At 47.0% G+C, this 21,127-nt stretch overlaps 1 protein-coding gene across 1 annotated transcript in view; it reads left to right on the top strand.

The window, feature by feature from the left end:
• MUC16 (mucin 16, cell surface associated) overlaps positions 1-21,127 on the top strand; it is a 221,390-nt gene that overhangs the window by 6,172 nt on the left and 194,091 nt on the right. The window lies entirely within an intron of this gene.

Genomic DNA, 21,127 nt, shown 5'->3' with positions numbered 1-21,127 from the left:
TAATCCCAGCTACTCAGGAGGCTGAGGCAGGAGAATTGCTTGAACCCGGGTGGCAGAGGTTGCAGTGAGCCGAGATCACATCATTGCACTCTAGCCTGGGCAACAAAAGCAAAACTCTGTCTCAAAAAAAAAAATTTAGCCAGGAGTGATGGCATATGCCTGTAATCCCAGCTACTTGGGAGGCTGAGGTGGGAGGATGGTTTGACCCAGGAGGTGAAGATAGGCAGTGAGCTGAAATTGTACCCTGCACTCCAGCCCGGGAAACAGAGCCAGACCCTGTCTCAAAAAAGAAACAGTGAAACCCGAACTTCCTCTGTGGCCTGAAATCATCATATCCTGCCCTGTTGCCTCTTGTTTCTTCCTTCCTGCTACTCTGACCTCTGCTGCCTCTAAACCTTTTTAAGTGGTTTGGACCACAGGGCCTTTGCACTTGCTTTTTACTCTGGGCGTTCTCTCTGCAGCTCTTCAGAAGGTTGGCTCCTCCTTATCCTTCTGGGATGAGCAGGAAAATAATACTGGAAATAATCTGATATAGAATCTTCAGAGCATTTAAATATCCGAATTACCTTGTTTGTATAATTATTATGTGTACCGCACTAGACTGTATGTTTTTCATGAGTGGCAAGCTGCAAGGTGGTGAAGAGCACCCATCATTGTGGGTTCAAATCCCAGCTCAGCCATATGCCTTGGGGGCCTCTCTGAGCCTCTGTATCCTCCTCTATAAAATGGGAGATGTAGACAGGTATTTATTTATTTATTTATTTATTTATTTATTTATTTCTGAGGCAGGGTCTTGCTGTGTCACCCAGGCTGGAATGCAATGGCAAGGTGATCTCAGCTCACTGCAGCCTCAACCTCCTGGGTTCAAGCACTGCTCTCACCTCAGCCTCCCAAGTAGCTGGAACCATGGAGGTGCATCACTGTGCTCGACTAATTTTTTGATTTTTTTTTTTTCCTTGTAGAGATAGGGTCTTGCTACATTGCCCAGCCTGGCCTCAAACTCCTGGGTCCAGGCGATTCTCCTGCCTCAGCCTCTCAAAGTGTTGGGATTACAGGTGTGAGCCACCATATCTGGTTTGAAAAGTTTCTAGAAGGACTAATAAACAACTCCTAGAATACCTAGTGGGTGGGTACAGAATAGGGGCTATGTGTCTCCCAAAGTACTGGGATTACAGGCATGAGCTACCATGTCTGGCCAGCAAACACTTAAATAGTCCCTATTCTGTGCCCACTACGTATTCTAGGAGTAGCAGCAGATAGGAGAGAGAGATGGAGCTGGGCACAGTGGCTCGTGCCTGTAATCCCAGCACTTTGGGAGGCCGAAGCAGGAGGATCACTTGAGGCCAGGAGTTCGAGACCAGCCTGGAAAACACAGTGAAACCATGTCTCTACCAAAAAATACAAAAATTAGCCAGGCATGATGGTGCACACCTGTAATCCCAGCCAAAGTCCCAGCACTTTGAGAGGCTGAGATGAGAGAATCACTTGAGCCCAGGAGTTCGAGGCCAGGCTGGGCAATGTAGCAAGACCCTATCTCTACAAGGAAAAAGAAAAAAATCAAAACTAGCCCTGGCAACATAGCCAGACCCCATCTCTACAAAAATTAAAGAACTAGCTAGACATAGTGGCACACATGTGTGGTCCCAGCTACTCAGGAGGCTGAGGCAGAAAGATAGCCTGAGCCTGGGAGGTTGAGGCTGCAGTGAGCCGTGATCTGCCACTGCACTCCAGTCTGGGCAACAGTGCAAGACTATGCCTCACAATAAATAAATAAATATTAATAAATTGCTGCTTTTGTTGTTATAGTAGTAATAGTAACAACAGGGCTGGGTGTGGTGGCTCATGCCTGTAATCACAGCACTTTGGGAGGCCGAGGCAGGTGGATCACGAGGTCAGGAGTTCAAGATCAGCCTGGCCAACATGGTGAAACCCTATCTCTACTAAAAGTATAAAAATTTGTTGGGCATGGTGGGGTGCGCCTGTAATCCCAGCTACTCAGGAGGCTGAGGCAGAAGAATTGCTTGAACCCAGGAGGTGGAGGTTGCAGTGAGTCGACACTATGCCATTGAACTCCAGTCTGGGTTACAGAGCGAGACTCCGTCTCAAAATAAATAAATAAATAAATAAATAAATAAATAAATAAAACTATAATCCTTAGCTTTTAGCACAGAATTCAGCTTCTGTTAGATATTCAGTAGGTATTTATTGCATGGACAGAGGGATGGCAAATTTTTGAGCAGAGAAAGGTTGTGTAAAGCTGCTTCCAAGCTTTGGGCATGACTTGGGTCAAAATCAGAGAGGCTGGGCCAGGTGCAGGAGCTCACGCCTGTAATCCCAGCACTTTGGGTGACCAAGGGGGGTGGACCACCTGAGGTCAGTAGTTCGAGACCAGCCTGGCCATCTTGGTGAAACACTGTCTCTACTTAAAAAAAAAAGAAAAAAAATTTCAAAAAAATAGCCTGGCATCGTGGCGCGTGCCTGTAATCCCAGCTACTTGGGGGGCTGAGGCAGAAGAATCACTTGAACCTGGGAGGCAGAGGTCGCAGTGAGCCGAGATCGAGCCACTGCCCTCCAGCCTGGGTGACAGAGCAAGCCTCTATCTCGAAAAAAAAAGAAAAAGAAAATCAGAGAGGCTGGCTGGGGACGGGGGAGCCAGGAGGCAGCTGTTCTGCCCACTTCTTTTCAGTTTATACTTCCAGCCTCCACATCTCCTGACTTCGGAACTCAAAAGTCAGATAAAACCGAGAAATGATGTTAGTAAACACAGTTGTGTTTGTCTGTGAGGAGTTACAATGTTGAAAATTGAGTTTAATCTTAGACCATCCTGGCTGACTCAGCGCTCAGCGCTGCTCGCTGGGGAGGGTGCAGTCCTTGTCTCAAAGCCAGAAAATTACCATAGTAAAGCCTCTATTTGTCCCAACCGACATTTTTGTCTCCTTCCTTTTTTTTTTTTTTTTTTTGAAACTCACTCTGTCGGCCGGAGGGCAACGGGAGCGATCTCTGCTCACTCACTGCAACCTCTGACTCCCGGGTTCAAGCAATTCTCCTGTTTCAGCCTCCTGAGTAGCTAGGACTACAGCTTCCCACCACCACGCCTGGCTAATTTTTGTATTTTTACTATAGATGGGGTTTCACCATATTGGTCTGGTTCGTCTCCAACTCCTGGCTTCGGATGATCCGCCGGCCTCGGCCTCCCACAGTGTTGAGATTACAAGAGTGAGCCACCGTGCCGGGCCTCCCCTCCAATTTTTGAAGGTGGGAAAAAAAGAAAGGTTCCCTGCCAGGCAAGCTCCCGCCCTCAGCCCCCAGCCCTCCACACTGTTTTATTGTTTGCCCCAGGGCTGCTTCTATGGTTTCAAAGGAGGAAAAGGACCCGAGGCGTCCTCTGCACGCTGAGCCTAGTGACAGATACTGTTTGGTTAGGATTAAGGAGGGTGAGGACTGCTGAGCTCAAGTCATAGCAACGCCTGCCAGGAAGGCATTTACACACTGCAGGCCTGGGGCGCTTCAGGGCTCCAGCGTTAGTGGAGGTGGAGACAGAGAAGCTTGAGAGTAAATAGAGGGAGTTTGTCATCCCTCCCGCTCCCTCCCCGCCCTGGTTGGGTGGAAGGGGTGAGAAGCCGCAGATAGAAGAAATGGAGCCGGGTGCGATGGCTCACCTCTGTAATCCCAGCACTTTGGGAGGCCGAGGCGGGAGGATCACTTGCTGCCAGGAGTTCGAGACCAGCTTGGAAAACAGTGAAACCCCGTCTCTACCAGAAAAAAAAAAAAAAAAAAAAAAAAAAAAAAAAAAAAAAAATTATCCAGGCTTGATGGTGCGTGCTTGTAATCCCAGCTACTTGGGAGCCTGAGGCAGGAGAACTGCCTGAACTCGGGAGGCGGCGGTTGCAGTGAGCCAAGATCACAGCCAATGGCCTCCACACTGGGCAACAGAGTGAGACTCCATCTCAACAACAACTACAACAACAAAAAAGGAAAAAGATGGAGAGAGAATCGGATGACAGAAGAGTAAAGGGAAAGCGGCTCTCAGACAAAGGAAGTGAAGAGGAGAAAGAGGAAAGAGGGAGGGAACTGTGAAGGAAAAGTAAATTTCGGGACCCCCCAAATCATGTCTGGAATTGGTTCCTTCTGGTGGGTTCTTGGTCTTGCTAACTTAAAGAATGAAGCCATGGACCCTCACGGTGAGCGTTACAGTTCTGTTTTTTTTTTTTTTAGACGGAGTCTCGCTCTATCGCCCGGGTTGGAGTGCAGTGGCATGATGTCGGCTCGCTGCAAACTCCGCCTCCCGGGTTCACGCCATTCTCCTGGCTCAAGTTTTTGTATTTTTAGTAGAGACGGGGTTTCACCGTGTTAGCCAGGATGGTCTCGATCTCCTGACCTTGTGATCCGCCCGCCTCGGCCTCCCAAAGTGCTGGGATTACAGGCGTGAGCCACCGCACCCGGCCAAGTGTTACAGTTCTTAAAGGTGGTGTGCCCCGAGTGTGTTCCTTCAGATGCTCATATGTGTCCAGAGTTTCTTCCTTTTGATGGGTTCCTGGTCTCACGGACTTCAGGAGTGAAGCCGCAGACCTTGGCAGTGTTATAGCCCATAAAGGTAGTGCATGCTCAAAGCGTGAGCAGCAGGAAGATTTATTATGGACACCAAAAGAACAAAGAGTTCACTACGTCGGAAATGACTAGAGCAGGTAGCCACTGCTATCTTGCGTAGGCAGCTTTTATTCCCTTATTTGGCCCCGCCCACATCCTGCTCATTGGTCCATTTTACAGAGTGCTAATTGGTCCATTTTACAAAGTGCTGATTGGTCCATTTTTACAGAGGGCTGATTGGTGTGTTTACAAACCTTTAGCTAGACACAGTGCTGATTGGTGCGTTTTTACAGAGTGTTGATTGGTGCGTTTACAAACGTTTAGCTAGACACAGAGCGCTGATTGGTGTGCTTTGTACAGAGTCCTGATTGGTGTGTTTACAAACCTTTAGTTAGACAGAAAAGTTCTCCAAGTCCCCACCCGACCCAGAAGCACAGCCAGCTTCACCTCTCAAAATCATTAAGCTAGAGTGAAAAGTCAAGCTGGGAACTGCTCAGGGCCAACCTGCCTCTCATTCTATTCAGAGTCCCTCCTCTGCTCACTTAGATACATTCACAATCTAATGTATTAGATTGGCTCCTTTGGAGAGGCTCATCAGAAACTCAAAGGAATGCAACCATCTACGTATGACCTGATTTTTGTTTTGAGATGGGATCTCATTTTGTCACCCAGGCTGGAGTGCAATGGCACCAATGCAGCTCACTGCAGCCTCCACCTCCTAGGCTCAAGCAATCTTCCCATCTCAGCCTCCCAAGTAGCTGGAACTACAGGTGCACATCACCATGCTTGGCTAATACAAATTAAAAAAATATTAAGTTCCTCACCCATAGTACATAGCATTATGGCTACAGCGATGGTAGCCTCAGTAACTGCATTGCAAGAGCTCACTAGCTGTGCACGGCTAGGGGATGATGTAAAACACACCCAAGGCTTTGGAAATGTCCAACGGTCCATTAAACAGTGACACTCTCCAACGGGACTTCCAGGTGCTACTTAGTCAATCACTAGCTCCACGACGACCTTAGGCAGATTATTCTACCTCTCCTTACCTCTCAGGTTCCTCATCTGTGAAACGAGCTTAAAAATAGTACTATCAAAAGATTGTTGTGAGGGCCGGGTGCAGTAGATAATGCCTGTAATCCCAGCACTTTGGGGGGCCGAGACAGTGAGATCGCTTGAGGTCAGGAGTTCCAGATCAGCATGGTCAATATGGTGAAACCCCATCTCTACTGAAAATGCAAAAATGAGCTGGGCGTGGTGTCGGTAATCCAAGAATGTTGGGGGGTCAAGGCAGACAGATCTCTTGAGGTCAGGAGTTTGAGACCAGCATGGCCAACATAGTGAAACCCTGTCTCTACTTAAAATACAAAAACTAGCTGGGCATGGTAGTGCACTCTTGTAGTCCCAGCTACTCAGGAGGTTGAGGTGGGAGAATCGCTTGAACCCAGGAGTTGGTGGTTGCAATGAACCAAGATCGTGCCACTACACTCCAGCCTGGGTGACAGAGTGAGACCCCATTTAAAAAAAAAAAAAGTTGTGAGAATTCTGTGATTTAATATATTTAGAGTTTTTGGAAGGATGCCTGACATGGTCCTTACTAACATTATTTTAAGTCCTTAATATTTATATCATGGTATTAATACTATTATCTATTATTATAAAATATATATATAAATATATATTATAAAATATATATTATGTAAATATATATTTTTATATATATATAGAGAGAGAGACATAGTCTCGCTTTGTTGCCAAGGCTGAAGTGCAGTGGTGCAATCTTGGCTCACTGCAACCTCCATTTCCCAGGTTCAAGTAATTCTCCTCCTCAGCCTCCCGAGTAATTGGGATTACAGGCACCCGCCACCATGTTGGGCTAATTTTTCTATTTTTAGTAGAGATGGGATTTCACCCTCTTGGCCAGACTGATCTTGAACTCCTAACCTCATGATCCACCCACCTTGGTCTCTCAAAGTGCTGAGATTACAGGCGTGAGCCACCATGCCTGGCCATTGTAATTATATTATCAGTATTATAGCATTTATCCATTTCTATTATCTATAATAATAGATTAATATCTACTATTATAACATTACTATTTTTAGTATAATAATGATTATTATTATTTTTGTACCTCCCTGGCTCAGATGAATGTCCCATTAGCTTTATTTATTTATTTATTTATTTATTTATTTATTTTTGAGACAGTCTTGCTCTGTCCCTTAGGCTGGAGTGCAATGGTGCGATCTTAGCTCACTGCAACCTCTGCCTCCTGGGTTCAAGCGATTCTCCTGCCTCAGCCTCCTGAGTAGCTGGGATTACAGGCACCTGCCACCACACCCAGCTAATGTTTTGTATTTTTAGTAGAGACAGGGTTTCACCATGTAGGCCAGGCTGGTCTTGAACTTTGGACCCCAAGTGATCCATCCACCTTGGTCTCCCAAAGTGCTGGGATTACAGGAGTGAGCCACTGTGCCTGGCTTATTTATTTATTTGTTTGTTTTTGAGACAACATCTCACTCGGTTACCCAGACTGGAGTACAGTGGTGCTGCCTCAGCTAACTTCAACCTCTGCCTCCCAGGTTCAAGTGATTTTTCTGCCTCAGCCTCCCGAGTAGCTGGCACCCGCCACAATGCCTGGCTAATTTTTGTATTTTTAGTAAAGATGGGGGTTTCGCCATGTTGTCCAGGCTGGTCTCAAATTCCTGATCTCAGGTGATCTGCTCACCTCGGCCTTCCAAGTGCTGGGATTACAGGCATGAGCCACTGCACCTGGCTAAATGTCCCATTAGCTTTAATCCTCATTCAGTACCATTATATGCTGTATAACATTTCAGTCAATGATAGACTGCATATATGACAGTGGTCCCAACAGATTGTAATACTGTATTTTTACTGTCCCTTCTCTATGTTTAAATACGTCTTGATACACAAACGCTTATCACTGGCCTGGGCAGTGTCTCATATCCATGATCCCAGGACTTTGGGAGGCCAAGGTGAGAGGATCACTTGAGCCCAGGACTTCAAGACCAGCCTGGGCAACATAGTGAGACCCATCTCTAGTTGTAAATATATTTTAAGTTAAAATATAAATTTTAAGGCTGGGCGAGTGCAGTGGCACAATCTCGGCTCCCTGCAACCTCCACCTCCCCGGTTCAAGGAATTCTCCTGCCTCAGCTTCCCAAGTAGCTGGGATTACAGGCACATGCCACCATGCCCGGCTATTTTTTGCATTTTTTTTTAGTAGAGATGGGGTTTTGCCGTGTTGGCCAGGCTGGTCTCTAACTCCTGACCTCAGATGATCCGATCTGCCTGCTTTGGCCTCCCAAAGTGTTGGGATTTCAGGCGTGAGACACCATGCCAGGCCAAGAACCATTTTTGTTTTTGTTTTTGAGGCAGAGTCTCTCTCTTAGCCAGGCTGGAGTGTAGTGGCACGATCTCGGCTTACTGCAACCTCCTCCTCCTGGGTTCCAGCGATTCTCGTGCCTTAACCTCCCAAGTAACTGAGACTACGGGCACGCGCCACCATGGCCAGTTAATTTTTTCTTTTTTTTCTTTTTTTTTTTTTGAGATGGAGACTCACTCTGTCGCCCAGGCTGGAGGGCAGTGGAATGATCTCAGCTCACTGCAACCTCCGCCTCCCGGGTTCAAGCAATTCTCCTGCCTCAGCCTCCCGAGTAACTGGGATTACAGTGCCTGCCACCACGCCCAGCTAATTTTTGTATTTTTAGTAGAGATAGAGTTTTACCATGTTGACCAGGCTGGTCCCGAACTTCTGACTTTGTGATCCGCTTGCCTCAGCCTCCCAAAGTGCTGGGATTACAGGTGTGAGCCACTGTGCCTGGCCACCCAGCTAATTTTTTTTTTTTTTTTGAGATGGAGTTTCACTTTTGTTGCCCAGACTGGAGGGCAATGGCGCGATCTTGGCTCACCACAACCTTCACCTCCTGAGTTCAAGTGATTCTCCTGCCTCAGCCTCCCAAGTTGCTGGGATTACAGGCATATGCCACCACACCTGGCTAATTTTTGTAGTTTTAGTAGAGACGAGGTTTCATCATTTTGGTCAGGCTGGCTGGTCACAAACTCCTGACCTCAGGAGATCTGCCCGCCTCGGCCTCCCAAAGTGCTGGGACTACAAGCGTGAGTCACTGCACCGGGCACTAATTTTTACACTTTTGTAGAAATTGGGGTCTTGCCATGTTGCCCAGGTGGGGCTCAAACTCCTGGCCTCAAGCAATCCTCCCATCTCGGCCTCCCAAAGTGCTGGGATTATAGGTGTGAGCCACCTCGCCTGACCCGGTTTTGTGTTTGTTTTTTTCCTTTTTGAGACAGAGCCTCACTCTGTCGCCCAGGCTGGAGTGCAGTGGTGTGATCTCAGCTCACTACAATCTCTGCATCCTGGGTTCAGACGACTCTCCTGCCTCAGCCTCCTGAGTAGCTGGGATTACAAGCACATACCACCACGCCTGGCTAATTTTTGTTTTTTTGGAGACGGAGTCTCACTCTGTCACCAGGCTGGAGTGCAGTGGCGCGATCTCGGATCACTGTAACCTCCACCTCCTGGGTTCAAGCACTTCTCCTGCCTCAGCCTCCCGAGTAGCTGGGACTACAGGCGCCCCACTATGCCCAGCTAATTTTTGTATTTTTAGGAGAGACAGGGTTTCACTATGTTGGCCAGGATTGTCTCCATCTTTGGAGCTCGTGACCTTGTGATCCGCCTGCCTCGGCCTCCCAAAGTGCTGGGATTACAGGCATGAGCCATCGTGCCTGGCCTAATTTTTTGTATATTTAGTAGAGATAGGGTTTCACTGTGTTGTCCAGGCTGGTCTCAAACTCCTCACCTGAAGTTATCTGCCCGCCTTGGCCCCGAAAGTGTTGGGATTACAGGTGTGAGCCACCATGCCTGGCCACAGACCTGGCTTTTATACTTTTCTTTTTTTTCTTTGAGATAGAGTCTCACTCTGTTGCCCAGGCTGGAGTGCAGTGGCACAATCTCGGCTCACTGCAACCTCCGCCTCCTGGGTTCAAGTGATTCTCCTGCCCCAGCCTCCTGAGTAGTTGGGATTATAGGGGCATACCACCGTATCTGGCTAATTTTTTATACTTTTTGGTAGAGATGGGGTTTCACCATGTGGGCCATGGCTGGTCTTGAACTCCTGACCTTAAGTGATCTGCCTGCCTCGGCCTCCCAAAGTGCTGGGGTTACAGGCATGAGCCATGGCACCCGGCCTGACTTTTATACTTTTTACAAGAGGTCCATGATCTTTCCCTCCTTACAAAAATTCAGTAACCATTCATTCATTTAATTGTTTGTTCAATAAATATTTATTGACGATCTATAATATAGTAAGGAGAGACTGAGAGGTTAATATAAGAGGTAATACAACTACGGTTAGTAGTAATCACATTAAGCATTGTCATTATTGGCCATATTTAGATAAGAATTGATTGCAACAGCTCATTCCACCGTTAATTTGATATTTACACTATGACATCACATGTGGAGAGCTTTACATGAACAATCCCATTTAATCCTCTTAACAGATCTGTGAGATCAGATCGTCTTTTTTTCTCTTTAATAATTTTTGTTGTTTGCTACGTGACGTTGTGGGACGCGCGCAGATGGTGCAACGGTTACTGCAGTGAAGCAGTCACGTATCACTTTCTATTTGTATATGTTTTGTAGTTGAGGAAACAGAGGCCTGGAGAGATTAAGCAGCTTGTTCAAGGAAATATAGCCGTGGGTGATAGAGGTGGGGCTTGGGGGTTTGATCCAGGGGTGGGGTGGTCCGCACCCTTCATCCACCAGTAGCTTGAAGGTGATTTTTCAACGGAAGGAGACTGGAGTGAGGAGAACGTTTGGGAGTGGCTAAGATGGAGAGAAAAATCTGAGATGGGAGAGAGAGAGGGCCAGGCGCAGTGGCTGTCACCTGTAACCCTAGTACTTTTGGAGGCAGAGGTGGGAAGAGTGCTTGAGTCCAGGAGCTCAAGACCAGCCTGGGCAACATGGGAAAACCTCATTTCTACTAAAAATACAAAACATTAGCTAGGCATGGTTGTACGTGCCTATAGTCTCAGCTACTCGGGAGGCTGAGGTGGGAGGATCCCTTGAAGGAAGGAAGGAAGAGAAGGAAGGAAGGAAGGGAGGGAGGGAAGGAGGGAAGGATGAAAGGGAGGGAGGGAGGGAAGAAGGGGAAAGAAGGAAGGAAGGAGAGAGAGAAGGAAGGAAGGAGAGAGAGAAGGAAGGAGGGAGGGAAGGAAGGAAAGAAGGAGAGAAAAAGAAAGAGAAGAAAGGAAGAAAAGAAAGAAGGAAGAGCCAGACATGGTGGCTCACGCCTGTAATCCCAACACTTTGGGAGGCCGAGGAGGGTGAATCACCTGAGTTCAGGAGTTCAAGACCAGCCTGAGCAACATGGTGAAACCCCGTCTCTACTAAAAATACAAAAAATAAGCTGGGTGCGGGGGTGGGCACCTGTAATCCCAGCTACTCAGGAGGCTGAGGCAGGAGAATCGCTTGAATCCGGAAGGCAGAGGTTGCAGTGAGCCGAGATTGTGCCACTGCACTCCAGCCTGGGCAACAAGAGTGAAATTCCATCTTAAAAAAAAAAAAAAAAAAAGAAAAGAAAAAAAAAGATGGGGAAGGAAGGAAGGAGAGAAAGAGAAAAGGAGAAAAAACTTTGAGCAGAAGCTCTTTTCCATCATGTTTTCATCCCACAAACATTTACTGAGCACTCACTGTGCCAAGAGAGATAGTGGGCGTCAGGGTTCGGAGGTGAGGTAGGGCAGTTTTTGAAAAGGTGGCATCTCAGCAGAGGACTTAATAAGGTAAGGATGGAACTATTTAGATATTTCGGTGGGTGGAATGATGTTCCAGGCAATGGGAACAGCAAATGCAAGGGCCTTGAGGCAGGAATGAATTTGAAAAAACAGCCAAGAAACCAGAGCAGCTGAAACAGAGTGAACGAGGGGGGAAGAGAAGGAATCTGGGGAGGGTCATGAGGGCGGGGACAAAGCAATGGGCCCTTCGAGGGAATTGAGTTTTGATTCTGACATACATGCAGAGCCATGGGAAGACATTAAGGTCTGGTCTATCATTTTCTTTTTCTTTTTTTTTGGACAGAGTCTTGCCCTGTACCCCAGGCTGCAGTGCAGTGGCCTGATCATGGCTCACTGCAGCCTCAACCTCCTGGGCTCAAGTGATCCTCCCGCCTCAGTTTCCCAAATACCTGGGACTACAGGTGTGCACTACCATACCTGGCTCATTTTTTAATTTATTTTATTTTTTTTTGAGATAGAGTCTTGCTCTGTTGCCCAGGCTGGAGTGCAATGGCACGATCTCGGCTCACTGCAACCTCCATCTCCACCTCTTGGGTTCAAGGTGGTTATTTATTTATTTTTTTTTGGTAGTGACAGGGTCTCACTATGTTGCCTAGGTTGATCTCGAATTCCTGGGCCTAAGATATCCTATTGCCTTGGCCTCCCAAAGTGCTGGGATTACAGGCACGAGCCACCACACCCAGCCCATCCTTGGACTCTTATTTTTCACATGCTCCTTCTGGCTGTTGTACAAAGAGCAGACTATTAGGGCATAAGGTGGAAAGAAATCGGAGAGGTTATCAGGAGGCAATAATCCAGGAGGAAGATGTGGATAGATTTTAAAGACCTTGAAGGATTAGCTGATCCGTGAAACACTGGGAGAGGAGGTGGGTGCAGGGGATTCCGGAGATTCAGGTGATTGAGAATGGAAGTCTTTGGTCTTCCGGTGGATCTCTGGAAGCCACAGCATTCAAGGGGCGGGTGTGAATATAACTGAGGGATCTGCCAGGGAGACTCGCAGAGAGAGAAAAACAGTTTTTGAATTTGCCAGGAGCTCAGTTAGAAAGGCAAAAAGGCGTGGTGGCTCACGCGTGTAATCCCAGCACTTTGGGAGGCCAAGGTAGGTGGATCACCTGAGTTCAGGAGTTTGAGAACAGCCTGGCCAACATGGTGAAACCCTGTCTCTATCAAAAATACAAAATTAGCTGGGCATGCTGGTGCACACCTATAATTCCAGTTACTTAAGAGGCTGAAGCAGGAGAATCACTTGCATCTGGGAGGTGGAGGTTGTGGTGAGCTGAGATCGAGACACTGCACTCTAGCCTGGGCAACAAGAGCGAAACTCTGTCTCAAAAACAAACAAACAAAAAGACAATATACTGGGCCTGTTTTAATGTGAATGCTGGTCAGTTGTGCTTAAACTCCAAAGGGAGGGGGTACACTGAGGGATGTCCAAATCCTCTTCTTATCATGGGCTGAACTAGTTTTGCAGGTTCCTTTGGGACCTTCTTGGGCAAGAGAGGGGTCCATTGAGTCGGTTAGGGGGCTTAGAATTTTATTTTGGTTTATAGGATGAGTTTTCTGGAATTAGAATTTTCAGAAGGGTCTGGAAGAAAGGAAACAGCTAGTGTTACTTTCTCTTTGTCACTTCCGCAGAGGCAGGAAGAAGGGGATTTTGCCTTGGAGTTGTAGAAAATGTCCGGTATCTGGGTCAGGCGGTCCAAGAGCCCTGTAAGGAAAAGCTCTGGGCTGGGCGTGGTGGTTCACACCTGTAATCCCAACACTTTGCGAGGCTGAGGTGGGCAGATCACTTGAGGTCAGGAGTTCAAGACCAGCCTGGCCAACATGGTGAAACCCTGTCTCTACTAATATACAAAAATCAGCCAGGTATGGTGGCGGTCGCCTGTAATCCCAGCTACCTGGGAGGCTGAGGCAGGAGAATCGCTTAAACCCGGGAGGTGGAGGTTGCAGTGAGCCAAGATCATGCCACTGCACTCCAGCCTGGGTGACAGAGTGAGACTCTGTCTCAAAAAAGAAAAAAAAAAAAAAGGCAAAAAGAAAAAGCTTGCTTTGGGAGGCCAAGCTGGGCCAATCACTTGAGGTCAAGAGTTTGAGACTAGCCTGGCCAACATGGTAAAACCCCGTCTCTACCAATAATACAAAAATTAGCCAAGCATGGTGGTGTGCACCTGTAACCCCAGCTGCTTTGGAGGCTGAGGCAGGAGAATTGCTTGAACCTGGGAGCCTGAGGTTGCAGTGAGCGGAGATCACACCACTGTACTCCAGCTTGGGTGACAGAGCAAGACTCCATCTCAAGAAAAAAAGAAAAAGTCCTGGGGTGGGGTGAGTCATAGGTAAAGAACTTGGGTCACCAGAATGAGTGGGAGAGGGGAGGAGGGAAAAAGAAGAATGACCACAGCTGCCTTTTATGGAGTCCGATTAAGGTTGGGCCATTCACAGAGAGATTTCAGGGAGAGATTAACTCAACTCATGTAATACCCTCTACAGCAGCTCGGCAGTGTGGGAGCACATTCACCCCCATTTTCCAGATGAGTACACTAAGTCAGAGAGCAGAAGAAATGTACTCAAGTTAACAGCCTGAGTTCAGGAGTTTGAGACCAGCCTGGCCAACATGGTGAAACCCCATCTCTACTAAAAATACAAAAATCAGCCGGGAGTGGTGGTGCGCACCTGTAATCCCAGCTACTCAGGAGGCTGAGGCAGGAGAATCACTTGAAACCAGGAGGTGGAGGTTGCAGTGAGACGAGATCACACCATCGCACTCTAACTTAGGCATTGCAGCAAGACTCCATCTAAAATATATATATATATATATATATATAAATAGAAAAAAGAAAAATTAGGCTGTCATGGTGGTGGGTGCCTGTAATTCCAGCTGCTCAGGAGGCTGAGGCACAAAAATCGCTTGGACCTAGGAGGTGGAGGGTGCAGTGAGCCAAGATCACGTCACTGCACTCCAGCCTGGGCAACAGAGCAAGATCCTGTCTCAAAAAGAAAAAAGAGACAGAGAGGGAAAAAAAAAAAGAAGATGCAGTTCCTTTAGGGAGGACACGTCCACACTCAGCTTCAGGCAGACTCCAGGCAGTCTCTTTTGTCCTAAAGACACAAGGCCCAAAATAATCTGGCAGAGAACTGAGCCAGGGACAAGGACTTCAGAGGTAAGAGGACACTCTGTACTTGTCTGCCTGCACCCTTGATCTTAAGCATATTTGTTTCCTCGATAAGGTCTAGACATATCTATGGGTAGTTAAGGGTGTGTGTGGGTATGTCCGTGAACTTGTGTGCGTCAATACACACATGCCTGTGTTTCTGTCGTTAAACATACACTCCTGTGCATTTCTGTGGTTAAATCTGTGGGCAGGTCCATTGGTGAGTATGGATTGTTTGCCTTTGGAATTTCCAGTATTTTGGGGGGTCAATTCCTGGGGTTGCACATTTGTAGGTGTATATTCAGGGAACTATGGGTGCCTCTGTAGAAGATCTATTGGGAACGTGTGTGTTTAGTTTGGGGAGGATGAATGTCTGTGTGTACATCTGAGAGTAAGAGCTTGTTTATATCATTGCTGTTCCGTTATCCTTTTTTTTCTTTTTTTTTTTTTGAGACGGAGTCTCGCTCTGTTGCCCAGGCTGGAGTGCAGTGGCCAGATCTCAGCTCACTGCAAGCTCCGCCTCCCGGGTTTACGCCATTCTCCTGCCTCAGCCTCCCGAGTAGCTTGGGACTACAGGCGCCCGCCACGTCCGCCTGGCTAGTTTTTTGTATTTTTTAGTAGAGATGGGGTTTCACCATGTTAGCCAGGATGGTCTCGATCTCCTGACCTCGTGATCCACCTGTCTCGACCTCCCAAAGTGCTGGGATTACAGGCTTGAGCCACCGTACCTGGCCTTTTTTTTTTTTTGATACAGAGTTTTGCTCTTATTGCCCAGGCTGGAGTGCAATGGTGCCATCTCGGCTCACCTCAACCAACCTACACCTCCTGGGTTCAAGTGATTCTCCTGCCTCAGACTCACGAGTAGCTGGGATTACAGGCATGCGCCACCATGCCCAGCTAATTTTGTATTTTTAGTAGAGACGGGATTTCTCCATGTTGGTCAGGCTCTTCTTGAACTCGCGACCTCAGGTGATCGCCCACCTAAGCCTCCCAAAGTATTGGGATTACAGGTGTGAGCCACAGCACCTGGCCCAGTTATCTATTGTTATAGAAGAAACGACCCCGAAATGCAGAGGCTTAAATTAATAACCCAGCACACGTCTGTAGTTTCAGCTATTTGGGTAGCTGAGATAGGAGGATCGCTTGAGCCCAAGAGTCTGAGTCCAGCCTGGGTAACATAATGAGACCCCATCTCTAAAAAAAAAAAAACAAAACAGAAAAACACCAGCCACCCTCTAGCAAACAATGATTTGAATGACTGGATTTCTCATCGGAAACCATGGACTCTAGAACACAATGGAACCATGTTTCTAAAATGCTGAGAGAAGATGATGATTCACTAAGAATTCTATGCCAGTGAAAATATCTTAGGAGGAATGATGGTAAAATAAATAAATTATCAGGTAAAAGAAAATGAAAAGAAGTCATCATCAACAGAATTGCTCTAAAAGAATCAGTAAAGGGAGTTATTGAGGCTGAAGGGAAATGATATCAAAGAGAAGCCCGGAACTTTGAAAAGAAAGAAGAGTGAGTGAAGGCAAATTTATTGGTCTTTAGATCAAGAGAAGTTGTACTCAAGGTGGGTTTTTTTTTTTTTTTTTTTTTGAGATGGAGTTTTGCTCTTGTTGCACAGGCTGGAGTGCAATGGCACAACCTCCGCTCACCGCAACCTCCACCTCCCAGGTTCAAGCATTTCTCCTGCCTCACCTCTGGAGTAGCTGGGATTACAGGCATGTGCCACCATGCCCGGCTAATTTTGTATTTTTAGTAGAGGCGGGGTGTCTCCATGTTGAGGCTGGTCTTGAACTCCTGACGTCAGGTGATCCATCTGCCTCAGCCTTCCAAAGTGTAGGGATTACAGGCGTGAGCCACCACGCCCAGCCAAATGTTTCTTGGTTTAAACAAAACAACAATGACCATCTAGTATTGGTCATGGTTCCATAGATTGGCTGGGCTCAGTTGGGAAGTTCTTCTGCTCTGTGATATGTTGCCTGGGGCTGCAGTCATTTGAAGACCCCACTGGGCTGGACCTTCTAAGTGGTTTGTTTTCATGGCTGAGAGCTGATGCTGTCTGTTGACTGGGAGCTTTGCTGGTGCTGTTGACTGGAGCTCTTGACCCTCCTCCACATAGCTTGGGCTTCTCACAGCATGGCAGATGGATTCCTAAAAGGAGCATTCCAAACCCCCAAAAGGGGAAGCTCTAGATGTTCTCAGGCTCAACTTCAGGAATCCCACAAGACCATTTCTGCCATGTCCTAAAATGCTTAAAGCAAGTCACATGGCCAAGCCCAGATTCAAGGTGAGGGGAAGCAGATTCCACTTTTCAATGGAAGGGAAGATCTGTGGCTGTTACAACTCCACTGCAGCAACCTTGTCATTGCCACATACAACAAAACTGATGATGCCTCCTTAATGTCTCCTAACACCCAGTTCACCTTGAAACCCCCCATTATCTCTAATATATATTTTTATAACTGGTTTATTTGAACATAAGAACATAAGGTTTACCCATCTGGTGGTTTTTTCCTTAAAGCTTTTGTTTTATGATTATTATTATTATTTTGAAAAGGAGTCTCTCTTTGTTGCCCAGGCTGGAGGTCATGGTGCTTCACCGTGTTGGCCAGGCTGGTCTTGAACTCCTGACCTTGTGATCCACCTGCCTCGGCCTCCCAAAGTGCTGGGATTACAGGCGTGAGCCACCGCGCCCGGCCTTTATGGCATGATTTTCAAGGGAATATGTGACTAGAAACAGAACCACAAAACCCCCCTGCAATTATTAAATTAAAAGAAAAGGAAAGAAAAGAACATGATGCTGTTGCAGGGCCAAATAACTGGTGGTATGTTTGTAAGCAGGTGGGTCTCAGAGGGTCTGGGGGTTTGTGTGAAGATGCTGTTGAAGTATATCTCTGAGGCTGCACGTCCCTGAGGGAGCATACCACAGTGGGTAAGGGCTTGGGAATGGCTGCATCTGGGCGTGTAGGATAGGTTTGGGGTGGGTGAGTCTGACCATGAGTAACTCTGACCGTGGGTCAGCGTGGCGTTAGTGACAAGGGCATGTCACTCCAGATAGAAGTGTTCTAAAAAAGACAAATAAAAAAGCTCACCTTCCACTTCTATCTTCTCCCTGGGAAGCCAGCTCCTGAAGTCCCAGGAAGGGGCCAGGTCTTAAGTCACAGTGACCCTGATCCGTTGAGGGCCCTTCTGCTGGAAATAGGAGTTTCTGGAAGCCGGGCGGTGACCCTGGTTCTGTCCCTCAGGCCACACTCACAGAGAGTGAGTTTCGTTTATTTGAAATGCAATCATCCAGAAATACAATTGTTTTTTGTTCCACACCTTACTTTTTCTTCCACCTGATGCTCACAAATAGTTTCCTTTTGCTTGTGTGACGGGAATGAAGCAGATTGACATCGGCCCTGGTTGAGAATCTGCAGGGGAGAGGCAGACAAGTCCGAACATGTTGCTCACCTCCTGTCCAGGGTGGACAATTGAGGTGAAAGGGCTTCCTTGGGAAGCAGGTATCTGATCCTCAGTTAACCCTTCCCACAATGATTTATGAAGGATATGGAGGCCTTAACACTCAGCACTATATCCCAGCTGTACTACTTATCAGCTGCGTTACACTGGGAATGTACTTAGACTCTCTGTGTCTCAATTTTCTTCACTGTAAAATGTGGATACTTACAAGATAGCAGTACCCAGTGTGGAAATATAATGAGTCATGTGTGTAATTTTAATTTTTTTTTTTTTGAGATGGAGTCTTGCTCTGTTGCCCAGGTTGGAGTGCAGTGAGTTAGGGTTTCGCTGGTTTTTTTTTTTTTTTTCATTGTTGTTTTTGTTGTCGTTGTTGTTTTTGTTTTGAGATGAAGTCTCATTCTGTCGCCTAGGCTGGAGTGCAGTGGCATGATCTGGGCTCACTGCAGCTTCCACCTTCTGGGTTCAAGCAATTCTCCTGCCTCAGCCTCCCGAGCAGCTGGGATTACAGGTGCCCACCATCATGCCTGGCTAATTTTTGTATTTTTAGTAGAGACAGGGTTTCATCATGTTGGCCAGGCTGGTCTCAAACTCCTGACCTCAAATAATCTGCCCGCCTTGGCCTCCCAAAGTGCTGGGATTATAGGCATGAGCCACTGCGCCTGGCACTTTTTTATTTTTCACATTGACAAAACATTGTATATGTTTATGATGTACAAGATGATGTTTCGAAATTTGTAAACATTGTGAAATGAGTAAATTGAGCTAATTAACATACATATTACTGGCCGGGCGCGGTGGCTCACGCCTGTAATCCCAGCACTTTGGGAGACCGAGACAGGCAAATCACAAGGTCAGGAGTTTGAGACCAGCCTGGCCAACATGATGAAACCCTGTGTCTACTAAAAATACAAAAATTAGTTGAGCATGGTGTTGAGGGCCTGTAATCCCAGCTACTTGGGAGGCTGAGGCAGGAGAATCATCTGAACCCAGGAGGTGGAGGTTGCAGTGAGCCGAGATTGTGCCATTGCACTCCAGCCTGGGCAACGGGATGAGACTCTGTCTCAAAAACAAAACAAAACATATATATTACTTCAAATACTTTTTTTTTTGAGAACCCCCAAAATCTACTCTCTTATCAATTTCCAAGTACAGTCAGCTCTCTGTCCTGTGTCTCTATTTGTTTTTGGGCAAATAGGGCAGGGAGCCTTCCTGCACCCACTTGTTTTTTTTTTTTTTTTTTTTTTTTCCTTGAGAAGGAGTCTCACTCTATCCTGGAGTGCTGTGGTGCAGGCTTGGCTCACTACAACCTCCACCTCCTGGGTTTAAGCAATTCTTGTGCTTCAGCCTCCTGAGGAGCTGGGATGACAGGCACCCACCACCATGCCTGGCTAATTTTTATATTATTAGTAGAGATGGGGTTTCACCATATTGGCCAGGCTGGTCTCGAGTGATCCACCCACCTTGGCCTCCCAAAGTGCTGGGATTACAGGCGTGAGCCACTGCGTCCAGCCCATGCCCACTTCTTAACTGCCTTCAGTTCAACAGTCCTTATGCTAAAGGAGCATATTTTGGCGTGGCATGGCCTGGTTCCCCACATCTGTTTGTTTGCAGAGCTCTAAGGGTATTGGGGGGTAGGGGCTCCAGTAAATGATTACTATAAATGACAGTAGGTGTTATATGAAGGAAATGTAGTATTTGGGGCTGAGGGTGAGGGAAGAAGATGGGGTGATCTCTAGGTGTTTGGGGCAAATAAGTGGATGTTGGAATCATTCAGCAAGAGAGAGGAAAAGCGGCGCCTAGAGCAGTGATCAGCTCCGTTGCACCCATGTTAGGCTTGGAGTGGGTCAGCTATCTCCAAAGGGCTAGCTGAGTATTTGATTCTGGAGGGGTCTGGAGTTATAGGTTTGGATGTTCCAAGTGCGAGGGAGGTCATTGAAACCATCCAGTGGCCAGGGAGGATGCTTGGTGAGCATGATCTAAAAGGGCTGAGATGCCTGTAATCCCTGGCTAATTTGTGTATTTTTAGTAGAGATGGGGTTTCACCATGTTGGCCAGGCTGGTCTTGAACTCCTGACCTCAAATGATCCGCCCACCTCGGCCTCCCAAAATGCTGGAATTACAGGTGAGTCACTGTGGCCGGCCAACCTGTGTAATTTTTTTATGCTAGGTCTGATAAAGAGGTGGATAGTCATAGAAAAGTAGAATTGGGGCTGGGTGCGGTGGCTCAAGCCTGTAATCCCAGCACTTTGGAAGGCTGAGGCGGGTGGATCACGAGGTCAGGAGATCGAGACCATCCTGACTAACCCGGTGAAACCCTGTCTCTACTAAAAAATACAAAAAAAAAAAAAAACTAGCCGGGCGAGGTGGCGGGCGCCTGTAGTCCCAGCTGCTCGGGAGGCTGAGGCAGGAGAATGGCGTGAACCCGGGAGGCGGAGCTTGCAGTGAGCTGAGATCTGGCCACTGCACTCCAGCCTGGGCGACAGAGCAAGACTCCGTCTCAAAAAAAAAAAAAAAAAAAAAAAGAAAAGTAGAATTGGGTTAAACAAAACAAAACAAAACAATAATCATAATAATTAAAAAAGGATCTTCTGCCAGGAAAATGGGAGAACTTAACCAGGCCTGTTTGTTCAGATTCTTCTCTCTGTGCTGTGTCTTCAGAGATAAGGTGTCCCTCTCCTCCAGAGATAGGGAGGGCTGCTCTCACATGAGAGACTTACAGCCTCCTTTAGGAGAGAAAAGAAAAACGTGAGAATAACCTTCATGCCTTGGATATTTTTTTCAAGTGCCAAGGTGCTTGTTTATTACTAAGAACCTATGATATGCCTGGCCCTGAGCTGGCCTTCCAGGACATAATTATTTTCTAATAACCACATTTCAGAGGCTTGTTGGGAAAATTGCCTCTTTAATTCATCTGATATTTAATAAAGATGACTGTCTTTCATTCATCCATCCATCTTCTATTCATCCATCTATTCACCCACTCATTCCTCCATCCATCCACCCACCCATTCATCCATTCACCGATCCATTCATTCATCCACTCACCCGTTCATTCATTCACTCATCCATCTATCCATTCA

Source organism: Macaca mulatta, chromosome 19, assembly GCF_049350105.2.
Source record: "Macaca mulatta isolate MMU2019108-1 chromosome 19, T2T-MMU8v2.0, whole genome shotgun sequence".
Classification (NCBI taxonomy): Eukaryota; Metazoa; Chordata; class Mammalia; order Primates; family Cercopithecidae; genus Macaca; species Macaca mulatta.
This window is presented reverse-complemented; position numbering and strand designations above follow the sequence as displayed.